General features: G+C 40.8%; 1 protein-coding gene across 1 annotated transcript in view; it reads left to right on the plus strand.

Moving 5' to 3' along the window:
- The first annotated feature begins 10,841 nt into the window (after positions 1-10,841).
- SNRK (SNF related kinase) overlaps positions 10,842-19,436 on the plus strand; it is a 70,208-nt gene continuing 61,613 nt past the window's right edge. Inside the window, exon 1 of the mRNA XM_012470712.2 lies at positions 10,842-10,978. The gene's annotated coding sequence lies outside the window, so the exon portion shown is untranslated. The remainder of the gene's footprint in view (positions 10,979-19,436) is intronic.

The following is a 19,436-nucleotide window of genomic DNA, read 5'->3' on the forward strand; positions in this document are numbered from 1 at the left end:
ACAGCTTCTTTCTGAGGCATTAACTAGACTTGGAAAACCCTTGCTGTGTTCCCTACCGCCACCCTTTTGTCTATCCATGACAAGTAATGGTTTATATTAGTTGTATCCATTAGGAATGCTTTCAGCTATAATAAGGAAGCGTAATGAACAAACAGAGTTCTCCATTTATTCATAGAGTAAAACGTCTGAAGCAGGCAGCTGTTAGCATTTGTTCAGCAGCTCATGAGGTCCAGAGCCAGCGTGGCTGTCCTTCTCCCAGCCACTCCTTCATGGCTTCAACATGGCAGCTCCTATTCCAGGCATCATGCCCACCATCAGGGTAGGAGGACAGGGGAAGGCAAGAACCAGCTGCAGCTGTCCTTTTGTATGAGAAAAACAAAAGCTTTCTGCAAACCCTTTCCCTCGCTCCACAGTTGAATTCCATCTGGATCTATTGGCTAGAAACAGATTCTATGGCCACCCCCATTTGCAAAAAAAGCCTAGGAAAGTGAGCAATTAGTTTCGCTGGTCTCTAGAGTCCAGGCAAGGGAGTGGAGTTTGGAAGTGAATATAGGGCTGCTGTTTCTGGGGGCGTAGTCTTGGTCCTGAATCAACTTGCCTTACCCTGTTTTTATTATTGTCAATGTTACATGTCTAACACTTCCTGATTTTGAAGCAGAGTAGAAAAGTTAAAGAGAATTGTGAGCTGTAAATGAGTAAAGCTTTATTTTCAAGACTGCCTACGGAAGTAAGCTTCCGCTGTTTTCGCCTCTGTGCCCCAATGGTTCAGCTCAGCTCTGTTCAGTTATCAGATGCCAAGTCCAATGGCAGTCTCTGCGCTGTCCAGTCTCCCGTTTCTGCCTGTCTATAAAGGGGATCCATCTCCCCCTCATCAAGACACACACTTCATTTGAGCTACAGTGATCTCCTATGATGATGGAATACCTCATGGCCACAGTTTCAGCAGAGGCTGTCCAGCCTTCACATTGTTTTGGTAAAGGGCAGGGCAAATGTTCAGCAGTACTCAGTACTGACGTTTAAACACTAAGCTTGTTCTGCATCAACTGATAAATGGCCTCTGCCTGGAGCCCCCAAGTCCTACTGCCTTGGTTATCCTGGCTCCTCTTGGAACTCCAGACAAGACCTCTTCCCAATCCAACAAATAAGGGCGAAGGCCTGGCCCAGTGGGGGCCCTAGGACCCTACTCCAGCTAGCACTAGGGCCATCCACTCTGTGTCCATCCATTTAGAGGTCATATGGCTACAATTTTTAAAGTGTCTTGAATACTTTCCATGAGAAAGAACACATGTCACTATTCTTTCCTGTCATTTCTCTTGACCTTCCCTGTCTCAAGGACAAATGGGTAGTTAATGATAACTAACTCAAGGAATGGAGGTGGATAATTTCATCACTGATTGTCTTGGTTTCCTCAAAGCTAATTCATAAATTTTTGTATTAGAAAATTTGAGCAGCTCAGATACTGTTTTTTTTATTCCTTTAACATTCCTGCTGCAAGTAAAAAAAGTCAGACACAGGACCCACTTGTATGATCCCATGTATACGAAGCTGAAGAAGAGGCAGCACTTATCTGTGTTATAAGAAATCAGGTAGTGGTTCCCCTTGCTGGGATACTCATAAGAAGGAAGCATAAGAAGGCTTTTTGGGTGCTGGTTTTGCTCTTTTTTTCATGATCTGAGTGTAGAGACTGACAGTCACTTAATCCAATATCACTCTCCTCTTTTCTCCTTTCTATTAGAACCCTGATTTCCTTGTTGGAGCTGGGGTGGCATGTGATGAGCTGAAAAGCGTATTTCCCAGTCTTCTTTGGAACTAGGGCTGGTAATTTGACACACTTTGGCCAATGAGATGTAAGTAAAAGTTCTTGATGGAACTTTCAGGAAATCTTCAGATGGACAGGCTTTGTGGCCATTGTCCTTCACTCTTCCCTAAGTGCACTAAAGGATACACTGCCATCAGCCTTGGTCATCCCAAATGTACATTCACATGCTCATGTATAAAAACGGTCATCCCAAATGTACATTCATGTGCTCGTGTGTAAAAATCTCCCACGAGTTGCCTGTTCACTCATTCACCAAATACTGAGCACTTACTACTAGTTGGGCTGTGCTGATCAGGTGTTACAGATTCAGATGTTCCAAAGCCAGTGCATTAGTCCATTCTCACACTGCCATCAAGAAATGCCCGAGACTGGGAAATTTATAAAGAAAAGAGGTTTCATTGGCTCACAGTTCTGGCGGGTGTACAGGAAGCACGATGGCTTCTGGGGAGGCCTCAGGAAACTTTCAATCATGGTGGAAGGCGAAGGGGAAGCAGGCATGTCTTACATGGCCAGAGCAAGAGGAAGGGGTGGGGGAGGTGCTACACACTTTTAAACAGCCAGATCTCGTGTGAACTCTGTCACAAGAACAGCACTGCGGGATGGTGTTAAACCATCAGACACCACCACATGATCCAATCACCTCCTACCAGGCCCCTCTTCCACCTTTGGGGATTACAGTTCTACATGAGAACTGGGTATGGGCAGTTACACAAATCCAAACCATATCAGCCGGGCCTATAATTGGAGATGCAGGACTGCAGTGAAGGACAAACGTAAGTGAACAGGAGGCCCTAGATGCTGCAAGGAGCACGGGGAGAGTGCTGTTCGGCTCTAGCAGATGTTAGAAATTCAAATCTCAAGTTGCAAGATCTTCCAATTTTTCAAGAGAAGTCAGAAATCTTGATTTTGTTTTTCAAAATTAACTCTGCCAGGAGGTAGGACTTCTAGCTATGGCAGAGTCAAACTGGACAAAGTTGTCATATTAGTTTTCTATTGCTGCATAACAAATTATCACAAACTTAGCAGCTGCAATAACACACATTCATTACCTCATTTTTCTATAGGCCAGAAGTCCAGGTAGACTCAACTGGGTCCTCTGCTTAGTGCTTCACAAGACTGAAATCAAAGTGTTGGCCAGACTGGTCTCTTATCTGGAGGTTCTGAGAAAGAAACTGCTTCATTCAGGTTGTTGGAAGAATTCCATTTCTTGCAGCTATAGGACGGATGTCCTGTTTCCTGGCTGCTGGCTGGGAATCCTTCTAGAAGCTGCACTCTGGTCCTTTGTATTTGGTCCTCCATCTTCAAAGCCAGCCATGGAACATTGAATTCTTCTTATGCTTTGAATCTCTGACTTCCCTGCTTCTTCCCACCTGCAGGAGAAATTCTCTACTTCTAAAGAGCTCACATGATTATATTAGGCCCATCAGATAATCTCCCTTTTGCTATAAAATACACGCATACCTCATTTTATTGTGTTTCACTTGATTGCACTTCACAGACAACAGGTTTCTTACAAATTGAAGGTTGTGGCAACCTATAATAGTTTTTTTACAAGTTGAAGGTTTGTGGCATCGCTGCATCGACCAAGTCTATTGGCATCATTTTTCCAATTGCACGTGCTTACCTGTGTCTCTGTGTCGTGTTTTGGTAATTCTCACAATATTTCAAACTTTGCCATTATTACTTTACCATTTATGGTGATCTGTGGTCAGTGATCTTGATGTTGCTATTGTAATTGTTTGGGGACACCACACACAGTGCCCATAGTAGACAGCAAACTTAATCAATAAATGTGTGTCTTCTGATTGCTCTACCTACTAACCATTCTGCTATCTCTCTCCCTTTCCTCAGGCTTCCCTATTCCCTGAGAAACAACCATACTGAAGTTAGGCCAATTAAAAACCCTACCATAGTCTCCTAAGTGTTCAAGTGAAAGGAAGAGTGGGACATCTCTCACTTTAAATCAAAAGCTAGAAATGATTAAGCTTAGTGAGGAAGGCATATCAAGCTAAGACAGGCTGAAAGCTAGACTTCTTGTGCCTAACAATTAGCCAAGTTGTGACTGCAAAGGAAAAGGTCTTGAAGGAAACTATAAGTGCTACTCCAGAAAATGCATGCATGTTAAGAAAGTGAAACAGCCTTATTGCTGATATGATCAAAGTTTTATTGGTCTGGATAGAAGATCAAACCAGCCACAATATTCTCTGGTTCCACAAACAAGCTTAATTCAGAGCAAGGTCCTAACTCTCTTCAATTCTATGAAGGCTGAGACAGGTAATGAAGCTGCAAAAGGAAGTTTGAAGCTAGCAGAAGTTGGTTCATGAGTTTTTTTGTTTTTAAGCCATCTCCATAACATAAAAGTATAAGTGCTGATGGAGAAGCTATAGCAAGTTAGCCAGAAGATCTAGCAAAGATCATTGACGAAGCTGGCTACATTAACAACAGATTTGCAATGTAGAAGAGACAGGCTTTCATTGGAAGAAGTTGCCATAGACATCATCCATTCTGCAGCCCATGGATCAGGAAGTAATATTTACTTTCAGGTCTTACTGTTTAAGAAGTAGATTATGTAGCCTGGGCAATATAGGGAGACCCCATCACTACAATAAATAAAAATAAATTAGCCAGGCATGGTGGCACGTGCTATTCAGGAGGCTGAGGCAGGAGGATCTCTTAAGCCTGGGAGGTCAAGGCTGCAGTAAGCCATGATTATACCACTGCACTCCAGCCTGGGTGACAGAGCAAGACTCTGTCTCCCTCCCCCGCCACCAAAGAAAAAGAAAAAGAAGAAAGAAAAGAAGTATATTTTGTAAGGCTATAGCTGCCATAGATAGTGATTCCTCTGGTGGATCTCAACAAAGCAAATTGAAAACCTTCTAGAAAGGATTCACCGTTTTAGATGTTATTAAAAACATTCATATGGCCAGAACAGTGGCTCATGCCTGTAATCCTAGCATTTTGGAGGCCAAGGAGGGAGGATCACTTGAGGCCAGGAGTTTGATACCAGCCTGGGAAACATGGCAAGACCCCATCTCTACAAAAATTTTTTTTAAATTGCAAGATGTGGTGGCCTGAGCCTGTGGTTCCAGCTACTCAAGAGGCTAAGGCAGGAGGATCATTTGAGTGTAAGAGGTCAAGGCTACAGTGAGCCCTGTTTGCACCAAGGCACTCCAGCCTGGGTGACCAGAGAGAAACCCTGTATCAAAAACAAAATAAACAAAACAAAACAAAAACAACATTCATGATTCATTGGAGGAGGTCAAAATATAGACATTAACAGGAGTTTGGAAGAAGTCAATTCCAACCCTTGTGGATGACTTTGAGGGGTTCGAGACTTCAGTGGAGGAAGTCTCCACAGATATGTTGGAAATAGCAAGAGAATTAGAATCAGAAGTGGAGCCTAAAGAAGTGACTGAATTGCTGTAATCTCAAGATAAAACTTGAATGGATATGGATGAGCAAAGAAGTGGTTTCTTAAAATGGAACCTACAGAGGTCAGGAATTCGAGACCAGCCTGGCCAACATGGTGAAACCCAATCTCTACTAAAAATACAAAAAATTAGCTGGGTGTGGTGGCACATACCTGTAATCCCAGCTACTCAGGAGGCCGAGTCAGGAGAATCCTTAGAACCTGGGAGGCGGAGGTTGCGGTGAGCCGAAATTGTGCCATTGCACTCCAGCCTGAGCAACAAGAGTGAAACTCCATCTCAAAGAAAAAAAAAGAAAGAAAGAAAGAAAGAAAAGAAAGTGACTTTACATATCAAATTCATGAATTAAAAGACTCATTATTGTTAAGATAAAATTCTCCCCACATTGATCTATTCATTCAACACAATGTTAATCAAAATTTCTAAAAGTCAAAAATTTTTTTGGAGAAATTCACAAGCTGATCCTACAGTTTACATGGAAATGCAACAAACCTAGAATAGTAAAACAATTTTAAAAAGAACACTATAGATGGAAGACACTCTACTCATTTTCAAAACTTACTATAAAACGATAATAGTCAAGACTGGATCATAATTGTGTAAGAATAGCCATATAGATCAACAAAAATGAATACAGAATCTTTATATTAAGTTGATTGTCAACAAATTGCCAAGGCAATTTAACTGGGAAAGGATACTGTTTTCAACAAATGATTCTGGGGTGATTGAATATGCATGAGCAAAATTAAAAAAAAAAAAAGCTCTAAACCTCACATCATGAATAAAAATAAATTCAAAATGGATCATAGACTTAAATGGCAAACTTAAAACTACAAAACTTGAAAAGACCAGAGGAGAAAATCTTTATGACCTTTGCTTAAGCAGAATTTCTTAGATATGACACCAAACCACGATTCATAAAAGAAAAATTTGACAAATTGGAATTCATCAAAATTAAAAACTTTTTAACTTCTAAAGACATCATTTTAAAAATGAAAAGACGGGCCACAGCCTGGGAGAAATATTTGTAAATCACATATCGAATTAGGACTTATATTCAAAGAGCATAAAAAATTCTTACAACTCAATAAGACAAACAATGCAATTAAAAATGCACCAAAGATTTGAAAAGGCCTTTTATCAAAGAAGATGCATGAATGACCAAAAAGTACATGAAAAGCTAATGAACATCATTAGTCATGAAGGAAATGAAAATGAAAATCATGAGAACCACTATACATGTATTAGAATGGTAATAATCCAAAAGTCTAACAATGCCAAGTGTTGGCAAGGATGTGGAAAAATTAGAACCCTCATACATTGTTGGTGGAAATGTAAAATGGTACAGTCATTTCAGAAATAATTTTGTCAGTTTCTTAAAATGTTAAGCATAGAGTTATTGCATGACCCAAAAATTCCACTCAGCAATATACCCAAGAGAAATGAAAATATGTCCCCATTAAGAGTTTAAGTAAATAGTCAAAGCAACAGTATCCATAATAGCAAAAATCTGGAAATAAATGAAATGTTTATCATTTGAATGGATTTTAAAAATCTAATATATCCATATAAAGCAATACTGTTCAGGAACAAAGAGGAATGAACTACTGATACATGCCAGATGGAAAAACATTACGATACATGAAAGAAATCAGACGCAAAAGAATGCACATGGTATGATTCCATTTGTATGACATTTCTAGAAAACACAAATCTATAGAGACAAATAACAGATCGTATGTGTTGGGGGCTGGAAGTTGAAGTGAGATTGATTGCATGTGCACAGGAGAGACCTTTTGGGGTTGATAAAATTTTTTTTTTTTTTTTTTTTAGAGATAGGGTCTCACTCTGATGCACAGGCTGGAATGCAGTGGTGTGATTACAGCTCACTTGCCCGTGAGCTGTAATCACAGCCTTGCCCTCCCGGGCTCAGGTGATCCTCCCACTTTAACTTCTCAAGTAGCTGGGACCAAGGTGCATGCCACCACTCTCAACTAATATTTTTCATTATTTTTGTGAAGATGGGGTCTCTCTGTGTCTCCCAGGTTGGTTTTGAACTCCTGACCTCAAGTGATCCTCCCACCTCTGCCTCCCAGAGTTTTGAGATTACAGGATGAGCCACTTCCCCCAACCCAGATGAAAATATTTCAAAAGTGGATTGGGGTGATGGTGGCATAACTTTATAAATTTACTAAAAATCATTGAATTATCCACATATTATTGGTGAATTTTATGGTATGCAGATTATACTTAAATAAAACAGTTAAATAAAAGTATTAAATCTCCTAATTTGAAAATGTTCTCAACTAATTTCAATTCTTGAAGAACCTACGTGGGGAAAAACAATGCTAGGAGTCTGTGGATGAAAAGCCCTGGGACCACCTATTTGCAACCTCAGGGCTAGGTGGCAGGAATAGAAATTTGAATAAAATACAATCCTTGTCCCCCCAGAGTTTAAAATTCAAAGGGAGAAATGCTACAATAAAATTACAAAACTGTATGATATTATGAGTGGGATGGTTCTAATACTTTCTATAAACTCAATCTCATCAACAGTGGTTCTCAAACTCTAACCTGTCTCAGAATCACCTGCAAGTCTTAGATAAATCAGTTTCTGATTCAGTAGGTCTGAGGTGGAACTGGAAAGTTTGCATTTCAATCCAGTTCCCAGGAGAAGCTGACGCTGCTAGTCCAGGGAGCACACTTTGAGAACCACTGCTTTACATCATATTTATAAGAAAAGCATTATTATCATCACTGTCATTCTCATTTTACAGAAGAAACACATAGAAGGTTATGCAACTTTCCGAAAGCCATCTTGCTCTTAGCAGTAGAGATGGGGTTCATTGTTAATGTCTGTCGTATCTTCTAGTTCACTGGTTGCAAACAAGCCGAGTTAAGGACTGGTATTTCCAATTCTTGTTTGCAACTATCAAAAATAACACACACACACACACACACACACACACACACACACACACGCTGGACCTTAACTGACACCTGGGATAAAAGAGTAGAAGATGTTAACTGTTGCCAATAGGGTGGTGAAGGAGTCTTTGAGGAACCCTTAGGTCATCCCAGTTAAGTATTATTTTGATCCTACTGGGATGAAGCCAGGATCTAGAAATGCACAAGTATAAATGTACGAAATAACTAGTTAAATATGTAAAAGGAAATGTTATTAAATAAAATGTCACAATTCAAAATTGAACTGTATATGACTATTCAATGTCTGTCATTTTAAATACATTTATTTTAAATTTTGAAATAAATTTCAAAAACTAACAATATCCAGAGAAGATAAGCTTGTTACATACGCTGCTTTTGGGGGTCTGAAGATGAAACTGACAATTCTTTCATCAATGTGCTCAATTTTCACATTTTGATCTAATTTGTAGCACCTCTCTGGTTTCCTTCCAATAAACAACATCTTCCTTAAAGCATTATGTTATTTTTGAGATCTGAATCACAGAGACTGTAATACAAGCATGCATGCTTCATCTTGTCGTTTTGTAGAACGCTGTTCATCTAATTAAAGCTTCTTACAGGTCCATAAAAAGACCCAACATCAAAAAAGCAGTGTGTTAGAGAAAGCCCGAGGGCAGATTGGAAAAGGGGTTTCTTCATTAACTATAAGCACATTTGCTTAAATTCCAAGTTAAGTAATAATATATTAATTTGTACTTGAATATTTTTAAATATTGCCCAAGCATAATCAGATCATGTTACCACATTTATGGTGTGGAACCAAAAATGGGTCACGTTCTTGCCAGCAGCACTTTAGCTACCCAAGAAATACTGGGGATGAATAAATGATTTACCATGTGGCCAGTACTGTATCCCTCTCTAGAAGAGTGTTGGAGCCAACTTCATTCAAATCAATTTATTATTTTGCCCTTTTTCATTAGTTTTGCTATTCTTATGCCTTGTTTTCCTTAGAAAATTTATTCAAAACCTAAACGGCAGCAATATACTCTATTTTTCAAGAGCTTATATTTATTATCACTATTCTGTAGTTGCTGATATATCTCAGGGACTACAGACCCCAGGTGGGTGGAGGCCTTCGACCACTGGAAATTCCTTGGGAAACCATTACAGTGGTATTTTCTCCCTTTAGTTGGCTAGAGTTCCCTGAATAGTGGTATCTCTCTGAGAAGAAAAGTACATGGTCTTCCTGCTTTCTAGCAACAAAGTAACAAATTCTACAAATGGATGTTAGGGTCTCAAGCTTAATATGCTGCTACAGTTACGATTTCCACGTCAAAATGAGATGATTCCTTCCTGGTCTTTTCAAGTCAGAGTGATCCCAGGTGGCAGCCTAAGGCGCAGAGGCGTAATCTGAGGCTTTCCCTGGTACTCTTCCACCATCGGATGCAAGGGCATTATGGGTAACTGGGAGTCCCCCTCGATCAGAAAACCCTATGTTATTACCCCGAGAATCAAACTGTTTGCACCTCCCAAGAATCCACTCCTGCTTCCCAACCATCTTCAGACATGCAAAGTTGATGCCATAAAAACCGAAAGAAAAGGCTTTTGACATTTGCAGGTCAACAGAGATTTGCTGAAAACCTCTAGATTTCTCTTCGCGCTCCAGTCAATTCAACCAAGCTTGCAGCATCTAAGCAGTTCTTCTGAAGGCTTGTGTACTTTGCTAGGGGTCCTTTCTTGGGGAAGGGTGGACACAACGTGGGAACAGAAGGGAAAAAGCAGGTTGAAGAAATCTGGCGTCTGGCTTGTTGGTGCTCCCTTCCAGGAACCCCGAAGAGCTGATCTCTATTGGATGCCATGCTTCCAGGGGTGGGAATCCGGAGTCCCTTCCCACCCTCTCCGGCCATCCCTAAGCTCCCTTCCAGAGCAACCGACCTGGCGACCACACCACTGAATCATCCAGGGCTATGGTTAATGCCCAGCGTGCTTTGAATCTCTGACTTTATATGCTTTGATATGTCACCACGACCGTTTACTTTTCCACGCTGTTGCCAGAGGCTGCCTACCCAGGGCTGTGTCTCCCGTCGACCTTTAAGGCCAGGACTACATTCAGATGTTGGGCTTTTCCAATTTTGCTTAAATAACAAAATCAACATAATGTTTTCAAATTAGATTCCCAGGGAGAATAAACTACAAAGAAAAAAATATTATGTATATATATGTATATGCTTATGTGTATGTATGCATATGCTTATGTGTATGTATGTATATATACATTAAAAAAAATTTTTTTTAATCCTCGTTTAAACCTGGGCGGGAACCAAAGAGTAAAGCGCGTGCGGCTCCCTGCCCCCAGCCGCCAAGACGCAAGTCCTGTACAGACGCGGTCCCTTCCCTCCGATTTCCCCCGACAGCTCGCGCTACTTTTCCCGGCCATTGTTCCGTGTCCCTGGTGCTTCCTCCTCCCTCGTCCTCCATCCTCCTTGGGCACCTCGCCCGCTTTGTCCCGCCAGCCGCCGCAGCCCCGACCAGCCCGGGTCAGAATGCCGACAGGATGCCCTCCAGCAGCCCGCGCGCCGACCGCAGGTGCGCGGCACCCCGCCCTGCCCTTCCCGCGGCTCCGCCCCAGCGCTGACGTCACAGTGACGCGCAGCCCGCGCAGGCGCAGCTCGCCCGCACCCCCTCCCCGCGGCCGGCAGCCCCGCTCGGTATTATGATTAGCGCTGGGTGCGGGGTTTCGGCGGCCGGGTGGGAGTTGTCGGCGCCGCGGCCGCTGCGGACGGACGCCCGCCTGCCGGCTAAGGTAAGGGCGAGCGCGGGGCGTGGCGGGGCGCTGCGGTTGTGGGCAGGCTGCGCGGCCGGCCTCCGCTGCCTCAGTAGCCTCCGCCGTTGCCGGACTGGGCTCCCGGGCCGGGGCGCTCGCCGCAGGCGGAAAGTAAGTTGCGCTCTCGGCGCCGGCCGCAGCGCGCGGCCCGGGAGGACGCGGGGCCCGGGCTGCGGCGGCCCGGACCCCGCGGCGCGGCCTGTCGGCGGGGCGGCGGCGGGGCCCGGAGGGAGCCGTCACTGCGGCGGCGGCCGCGGGCGCCCGGAGGCCCTGCCCTTGCGGCCGCGGCGGGATTGCGGCACCTCGGAAGGCGCCCGCATCTCCGCGCCCCGCCCCGAAGCGGGCCGAGTGCGGCGCCCGCGGCGCCCCGCGCTCGGGGCGCCCGGTAGGGTGTGTGTTCTTTGAATGCGTTTTCCCCTTTCCGACGACTGTAAAAATCTGGCTGCAGCAAAGGGGTTCCTCGGTCCAAATGCTTTACAATAGAGTGGGGATGTTGTTGTCTGTAGAGAAAGGGCAACGGGGTAAGGAAGGAGGAGCAATGCCATTCCCGAGGGAGAGCTGGAATTTTTCGGACTGGGAGACTGGGAAACCTACCTTCTTTTCCACAGTCATCGCCTGTTGATCTCTTTCTGGACCATTTTACAGGAACCTTCCTGCGTTTTACTTGGACTTGGGTTGCAGGAAAGTGGCAGCCTTTTATCTTCGGTGTTCTTAGAGCTGTGCTATTTCTAACAGTTGGATCACATACAATCCAGTAGCTTCATAGGCAGTTTCAGGATTTGGGAAGAATTTAGCAGTGGAGTTCCTAAATCTATAGAGGTTTGAGGATATGGGACCTTTCAAACTGTCATGTTCCCCCCCCCACTTCCCTGTAATTATGTGCATTCTCAAAGTCTTAGGAACAGTGGTAAAGTTGACTTAATGCGTTAAACATGTTGTCAGGTTTTAAGGTGAAGGATGGCTTGCAAGTGTTGGGCATCCTGTTGAATCTCCACCGAATTCCTATCAAACATGAAATGCCTCAGTTTGGGTTCCTTGTATGGGGTTGGAGCACTATGTCCCAAACCAGTCTTTAACTTATCAGAATATATATATAGCAGTGTACTTTAAAGCCCCGGTTGTCAAGGCTTATGTAATCAGTTTGTTAATTTATAATCTCATTATATTGCTTTCCAGATTTATAAAATAATTCCCTTAAGGAAATCTGCCCTCAACGTCTGCTTAAATATTTCTCTTGGAATTGGATTCCTGAAGAGGAATGTACTGTACAAGTGATGATTAAAGCATACTAATTAGACAAGTTTCTTTTTTTAAAAGAACACCAAATACCAATTTTTTAATCTGATTATATGTGTACTTGTCCCTGTGAGAACAGGCGACATTCCCATTTTACAGAACTAGAAAGGAGAGAAATTACATGTCATTCCCAAGGTCACATATTAAAGCAGTGTAGAAAATCAAGTGCATGGTGCTAACTTTTGTAATACTCTCATCCTCAAGGCTTTTCAGGCAGGAAGCTTTCAGTGCCACCTTTCAATTTTTTTTTTTTTTAATTTGTATAATCAGTTTTTAATTGTTCATTTTGTGCACAAAAATTACTCTCGCCCCTTTTTTAAAAAATATAAGTAAATTTTTCTGTATTATTGCAATAAGATCCATTAGTTTAAAACATGGTAGAACTCAAAAGTTGTACTAACTTTTATTTTTCCAGACCAGAAGTGTAGCTTGGGACTTTATAGTTTAGATTTAATCACATAATCCTAAAAGAAAGACTTTTAAATGTCCTTATTAAAATTGAAGGGCTTTCATGATATTTTTACTGGTCACAGGAAATACTGTTCATCTAAACTTTACTGTGAGTACTTTCCTCATATAGAAAGTGAAACTAAATAGAAAAATATTTATTTCTGGAGATACTGAACAGCCATGGTTCTAAGCACTGGTATAAGGAAGACATGATTTCTTCCCTGTAGCAGATTGTCTAATCCTAAGAGCTCTTTACACTGCCCAGGAAGAAAAGGGTACAAATAAACTTTCCATAGGCCAGAATTAAACGTAGATGAGAAACTCTAGACTTAATTTAACTGCATCCCAGCCGTTTGCTTAACAACCAAAAGAAAGAGTGTTTACAGCCAAGATACTTTAGTAAGAAAACTGTTATTCAGAATTTAAGTATTTCCCAGTGTGTATGTATGTGCAGGTAAACTTAGATCAACTTAGGTGGAAAAGTTGAGTGGATCCTAGCAGTTCTGAAGATAAACTTAACCTTTGATCATTTATTGATGGAACGTTTCTGTGTCTCTTTTGAGGGCCCTAGGGTAGAGGGAGGGGAGCAGTAAAAAAGTGAATAAAAATCAATTCCTGACTTTAGGTGTTTAGAAGCTATTGGGAAACACCAAGGAAAACAGTAACAGTACAGACGAACTGTGGTGAGGCATAGGGAAAACCCTGCAGAAGCACAGGGATGGCGGCAGTGAACAGTCTGATGTGGAAATGCTTCACAGAGGTGTTGGTTAAACTGGTCTTGAAGGATAAGAATTCCCAGGCAGAGAAAAAGGGAAAAGGCTCAGAAGGTTCAGGGAGGGTAAGAAGAAACAAGGTCAAGTGGTGGGAAAAGAACGTAGATCCAAGTAGGTGAAAGGGAGTGGAGAAGGCCGAGACAGTGCAGCTGTTCTTTGCTTAAAGCCTTTGAAAAGGAAGGAGAGAAATGGGGCAGTTGCTTTGGGGAATGGAGGAGGAGGTTTTTGGTGCGGTGTTTGTTGTGTTTTGTTTTAACATTGGGAAGAGCTGGTATAAAATTCCTCAGATTTAACGGCCTCATGACTGAGTACTGAAAGCGTGTTGTCTGCTCTGGATAATCCAGAGATATGTCATTGATCCTCGTCTGCTTTTCTGCACATCTGCCTTGGGTTGTGGCTCTGTGTCCCATGGGAAACCATTTCTTGCTGGTGGTAGGAGAGAAACCTGTCTAAAGAGGATTCCTGCTTTACCCTCTCTGAACATATATTTCTCTGCTGTCACTTCCAGAGCCTCCTGAGAGTCTGCTTTGGCATCCTCAGCATTTGGCCTCTGCTCAGGTAGGCTCTTCCATGGCAAATCAGGTCTCTTTACCTTTCCTTTTGCTATTATGCCCCCTAGTCTGCTGCCATGTAGCTACTCAGTAGTTACTTCAGATTCAGAGGGCATTAGTTGTTCATTTGACATGTTTTTAAGTTTTGAAGTATCTTCAGGCCCAAAGCAAGATTAGGTCTGTCCATGTATCTAAACACATACCCTCTTAACTACATATTTGCCTGGGCCGTTTAACGTAGGTTATGACAGAATGCCCCAGGAGCCTGGATTACACAACATAACGGTCAAATCACAGCCTCACTGGGCCTCAGTGTCTTAGTTGTTTACATGCAGTTATGTTTTTTAAACCCACAAGACTGTCAGCTCAGCTCTTTGAAGGCAGAGACTACTTCTTTGATCTCCACGTTATCAGACCCAAGTAATACCTGGTACAAAGTTTGTACCAAGAAGTGTCTTGATGAAGCAGCTTAAAAAATCTAATCTTTAATTTGTTGATTTTATCTGTCTGTTATACAAACCACACCCTTTCTAATAAAGCTGGGTTGGATTTGAATTGTTTTTCCAGTCATACAATGTTAGAACTAGAAGGAAATCTACTCTCTGCTAGCATGTTGTGGATGCTCCTGTTCTGAAAGTCCAGTCTGAGAGAACAGCATCACTGGCTACCATTCTCCACTGGAGTCATTCTAGATTGCTCTCTTTGCTTAGCCTCCTGTGCATTGAGTTCTTGGATTCTACTTCCAAAATGTGTCTCCTCCACAACATTCTTATCATCACTGTCTATGTACCAGCTGCCCTCATTTTTAAGTCTAAGTAGTCATTTACCTGGAGATGTTTTCAGTTGTCTAACTTGTCTTCTAGCTCTCTATTCTTGCTCTTTCAGTCTGATCTTCCCTTTGCTACTAGAGTAATTTGTTAAACTGTCATCTCTGATTGCTGTTCTCCTGCTCAGGATTTTTCTTTGGCTCTTTATGCTGGCCTTTATTTGTTCATTTAATAAATTGTATCTGTATACTTGTCAGGCCCTGGGATACAGAGCTGAATGAAATGAACATGGTCCTTACATGAACTGAGCCTATCATTTAGTTTAGTGGGGGACACAGATTATTAATCACACAGTCACACAAATAATTATATGACTGCACAGTTGTGATAAAGGTCGTAATGCCAAAGGACACGGTGCTGTGAGTGGGTATAGGGAGCTAGTATGTGCAGGGATTTGGGGAGGGAAAGGGGATGGTCAGAAAGTCATCCTTTAAGCTTGGCCCTAGAGCATGGGTAAGGGCTAGCGTAGACTTAAGAAGTAGAAACTGATTAATTTTATGGAATACAAGACCCTTTGGGTATCTGTGTCTTACCTACCTGCCTTACCTTGTCTCCTGCCTTCTGCATATATTGTCTGAGTCACACTAAACTTCTTGAGTCTCTTTCCTGAAAAGCCTCTTCCCTACCATTGCCAATTTCAATTCTTAGCTCAAATACACAAAAATTTTTATGTCTCCAGAATGCCATCTGTGGCATTCTCCAAGGCAGATTTAGGGGACAAGAATACCTCTATTTGCATGTCTGTTCTCGTAAGAGACTGTATGTGAGCAGCTGGAGACACGGACCTTCCTAGTATCCAATACAGGTGTTTAGGGGCCAGTTTATTGGGCCAACTGGAGATGAGGTTACCAATAAGAAAATAAAATGGAGAACTATATATACAGCCTCTCTCTAATACTGTAATCTTGTGGAGGGAGGCCAGTTCTGAAGTTAGGGGGATAGAATCCTTAGGGGATTTGTATTCTACTCACACCCTGCTAATATATATTGTCCCATTTAGCTTTCACAATAACTGTCCAAAGTGGTGATTATCTTTGTTTTATCAAGATGTGCATGTTCGTAGAAGTTGAGTAACTTGTTGGGCTGTAGATCCTGTAGTACTCTTTCCACTGTGCTGTCATACCACTCTGCATATTTGCTGAATGAATGAATTTTGATCATTCCTAAAGTGTACCTCTGTGGTGAAGATAATAAGAGTTTACTCTGCGGTACTTGGAAATGTGGAATCTTAGGACTGTTATCCTAGCTCCTTCTCTGATGTCCCCTCACTGCCATATGTACACACACACACTTAGCTTATTATATTGTCTTTTACTCTGTATTGCATAGCTAGGGGAATAATAATCAAATTTATTTTAATACCTAACTATGTTGCTTCTTCTATATTAGAGACATTATATTGTAGATATTTTAATATAAGTTTTACTCTCTCAGTATGACTTTTATATAAAGTTCATTTTAAATTTAGGATAATATACTAACAAATACTCATAGATGAATTATTAAGCTAGAGTGTACTATATATTCATGGATCTCTTTTTGAAATAGCCATAATATTATACAGCCTTTTTATTTAACAGTGGGCAAAAACAGAGTGATTACATTTTTTTCAGAAACTGTTAAAATATTTAATTGGTGTGTAACTTAAAAAGAAGTAAGTTTTTGTGATCTGTTGCACTGCCTGGTGACCATCGTCAACAATAATGTATTGTACATCTTTCAATTGCCGAAAGAGTAGATCCTTAACATCCTCACCACACAAATATGATAAGTTGGTGAGGTGAAGGGTATGTTCGTTAGCTTGATTGAATCTTTCTACAGTGTATATGTAGATCAAGTTTAGCTTTCTATTTTACCTTATTTGTTGCATGTTAAACACTTCCCTCTTTATTGGCATACAGTATTATGAATGATACTAAAGAAATTTGAATTGAGAGTATTCAGACTACAGTTTCAGGGCTTGGTTTTGTCCTTTGTCTTTCTATGTTCTGAGTATTTCCTAATCTTCTTGTGAGGAAAATTTTTTTCAGAAACAAATGGAGAGAATATAATTTTCAAAATACACCAAAATTACAGTTTGGGAAAGGATAAAGGATAATGTTTTTAAGGAGAAAATAAAACCTGCTTAAATTTTACCTGAATTATTTACTTGGTGTTGGCTGGGGAGGAGTCTTGCTGTCACAAAATTGTATGCAAACAATTGTGTGAAGTTATTTTCAAGGGGCCCTTCCATTTTTAGATGACCAAGAATTACCTCAGCCTGTTTTATGAATGGCTATTATCCTGTAACTTCCTTTCTCAACTTAAGATGAAGTTTCTAAACATTTCAAAAAGTTTTAAATGGAATTATTTGTTCATAATGTTTATTAGATGAGTCTTTAGTGGCCCTAGGGAGTTTCTTCCCCTGAAGACACCTGGAGCGGGTAACTTGCATAGGATATCAGAATTGGAGGAACACCAGAAATGTCAAAATAGATTAATTTTACTGCCTTTGTTTTTCTGTGAATTAGAAAGGAGTAGGTAAAAGCTTCATATTGTTTAAGGGAAAAAAAGCAAGGCTCAGGGGTCAGTGAAGGCTAGAACCAATCCAGGCAACTCTTAACTGGGTGTAGGTCCTGGACAAAGTGAGTTCTTAACCTCATTGGCCCTGCCCTTTCATTTGTAAAATGGGTATCACTCTTGAGGAAATAAATGATATAATAAATATAAAAAATGCAGTACATACACAGACTCCTAGTAATTAAAATCTGTTTCCACATTTTGAGACCTGTATTCAAACAAAACTGGAATTCTAATGGGCAACTGTGGCAGCAAAAGACATTTTAAAAATTAGAAATAAGATAATGAAAGAAAAATCTGTGGTTTTGCTTTACTCATTTCTGTATAAACCTGTTTAGATTAGTACTAGATTTTTAGTAGTACATATATGGATAATAATGAGAGAGAGCTATTAAGTCATAACAAAAATTTAGTGTTTATGGAACTTTGTAGTGAACAATGAACTTTGAAAATTTGTTTAAATTCTCTAATAAGTTTATTTCTGTGTTGCTTTCATGTTAATACATAAAGAATTTTCCTCTTCCATTGAGAATCTTTGATGAGAAACTTTTTATTGTGCATTTTTAATTCTTTAGTGACACTTTGATTAAACTTAAGTATAATTCAAACATAGATATTTGGTGAATTATTTAGTATGGCCAGTATTCCATTCATTTTGTCCTGCACAGTTGCTCAAATGATGATCCATTAGGTATTCTTCAGAATCAGCTACCTCTCTTAAGTTTACTAAATTTATCTCACTTCTACCCAAAATAATCACTTCACCCAAACTGGTGTTTTCCTTTCCTAAGCCAGCCAGCTATAGGCACTCTTACTTTGTTTCTTCTTTACCCCACTTTGAGGAATGGTGTTCCTCTACGCCTGTTGAAGGATAAGCTCTGATCTGTGGGCTCCCCTTGTCCTTGGTGAGCCTGCTAATGTTCTCTGCATACCTCTGACATACCTCACCTAGACTCACTTGTATAATTATTTCTCATTTTATATGTGCATCCTATTTTTGCCTTTTTTTATTATTTTACTTTAAGTTTTGGGATACATGTATAGAACGTGCAGGTTTGTTACATAGACATACATGTGCTATGGTGGTTTGCTGCACTGTAGATCTGTTTTCTTAAATCACTTTTAAGATTCGAATGGACAGGGACTATGTTGTGTTCTGTACAGTTAAGGCTCAAATTATTTGTTAATGAAAATGACTTAATGTTTCTGTTATTCAGACTGAAGCAGTTGCATACCTTCTTTCTTTTTTTAATTTATTTGTTTGTTTTTTTCTTTTCTTTTTTTGAGATAGGGTCTTGCTTTGTCTCCCAGGATGGAGTGCAGTGGCTGATCTCAGCTCACTGCAGCTTGGACTCGTGAGCTCTGGCGATTAGCTTACTTCAGTCTCCCGAAGTGCTGTGGTTATAGGCGTGAATATTTACTTCTCAGAGGAAGTAAATATTTTATTGAATATGTCTTGTTTATTAACATTACATAAATAGGCATTAGATAGTATAGTACACAGTGTATTTTCGGAAAAATTGATGTGTTTCATAGATCTCTTAATGGAAAAGTAAATGGAATGAATAATTATGTACAGAAAGTCAAAATTTTAGTAGCCTCTGCCTTTCCTGGACTATTAAAGCAGGACATATTCACTGTCAAAAAATTTGAAGAACAGAAAAGCATAAAGAGAAAAAATATCCTGTAATCTTATTAATTTAACATTTTAGGTTTTTAAAATATATACATTCATACAGATTATATGCCTTTTTACAAAAGATTTGGACAGACCGGTTGTGGTGGCTCACGTCTTGTTAATCCCAGAACTTTGGGAGGCCAAGGCAGGTGAATCACTTGAGGTCAGGAGTTCGAGACCAGCTTGGCCAATATGGTGAAACCCTGTCTCTGCTAACAAAAATACAAAAATTAGCTGGGCATAGTGGCATGTACTTGTAATCCCAGCTACTCGGGAGGTTTAGGCAGGGTTCAGTTGCTTGAA

The sequence above is a fragment of the Aotus nancymaae genome, unplaced genomic scaffold (genome assembly GCF_030222135.1).
Source record: "Aotus nancymaae isolate 86718 unplaced genomic scaffold, 86718_ANA_hifiasm-v0.15.2.pri h1tg000067l, whole genome shotgun sequence".
Lineage (NCBI taxonomy): Eukaryota > Metazoa > Chordata > Mammalia > Primates > Aotidae > Aotus > Aotus nancymaae.